The sequence below is a fragment of the Mandrillus leucophaeus genome, unplaced genomic scaffold, assembly GCF_000951045.1.
Source record: "Mandrillus leucophaeus isolate KB7577 unplaced genomic scaffold, Mleu.le_1.0 Scaffold849, whole genome shotgun sequence".
Taxonomy (NCBI): domain Eukaryota; kingdom Metazoa; phylum Chordata; class Mammalia; order Primates; family Cercopithecidae; genus Mandrillus; species Mandrillus leucophaeus.
In genome coordinates this window covers 1019494-1020824 of record NW_012109241.1, presented here as the reverse complement: position 1 = coordinate 1020824, position 1331 = coordinate 1019494, and positions in this window count along the sequence as shown.

Here is a 1331-nt window from a genome sequence, read left to right as displayed (position 1 = left end):
GTCTCCCACCCCAATCTATGCCTCCCCACTCGAAGCAGCAAGTGATTCAGACTTCATGTGCACCTGACACCCAGAGGGAAACCAGATGACCAAGTAAGTCCTAGTGAGCCTCAGGCTTGGTAGGGAAGAGGGCACTTGGGCCGAACAAACCTTAGAGGATGGGAAAGTGTGGTCATAGCAAAGATTCTTTTAGGGGAGGTCCAAGAGGGCAATGTGGGGAGAGGGCCTGGGAGGAATATCCCCAAACGCTCAGATTTGGGTTTCTAGAGTGTAAAAGTTGGAGACATGTAGAAAGGAAAGTTGAGGGCAGGTTCTAGAGGAATTAGAATATCAGGGTGGGGAATTTAGACTCAGTTCCGAAGGCAGGAGGAAGGTCTGAAGGTTTTTGAGTTATCCAGAGGGAAGAATGGATGCCAGGAAGAGTAACTTTTGGCTGTGGATAAGATGGAGTTGAGAAGGGAGGGCTGAAAACAACCTACTGCAAGAGAAAATAGGGGCTGAAGGGCAGTCATGGGGGTGGAAGAGAGGAGGCAGATAAAGAAGACGGCCAGATGTGTGATGGGGGGCAGTCATAAGGGCTGAGGAAGGGCAGTCATGGGGGTGGAGGGGAGGAAACAGATTAAGAAGACTGGGCCAGATGTGTGACGTGTTGGATGGGGAATGAGGGAAACACAGCATGAGACCTTTGTCCTCTAAAAGTGACCTTTAAAGGTAAAGGTGTGCCAACCCCAAGACCTAGAAATACTTCCTTCCTTGGCTATTCTTCCTTGAATCACACGTTGTACAAATTGGAGCTTGTGAATGTCCCTTTTAAGGCATCGGGCCTCCTCTTCCTATGTGTCCACCGAGGGTTCTCCTGCTCTTCCCAAGACAGCCTCATTCCTCCAGATAAGCTGGGTGGGCATTTCAGTCAGACTCGGAACCCACCCATGCCTGGACACCCACCGAGATCTTCCTCAAGGAGAGATGGGCACTGCTGACAACAGCAGGGCCTGTCCCCCAGATCTGGTACCACGCTGCGTCAGGCAGTACACTTGGCAATTTGGGACACCTGGAGGAATTATCCTGGGAGGCAACGGCCCTGGGCTCTAACACCAGATCTGCCCCTGAATTGCCGCATCTCTCTTTAGCACTCAGTCACCTCATCTGTAAAGTGGGTTTAGCAACATTTTACAGGCAGACAACCTCACATGATCCCCTCCAGCTAGGGCTGCTGTGATTTGGTGATAACATCACCCCCCGAGGCCGCTGGGCAGAGAAATGTTTCTATGTCTATCTGGGACCTTACCTGTTGTGTTGGACTCATGTGTTGGTGCGTGTGTGTGTGTGTG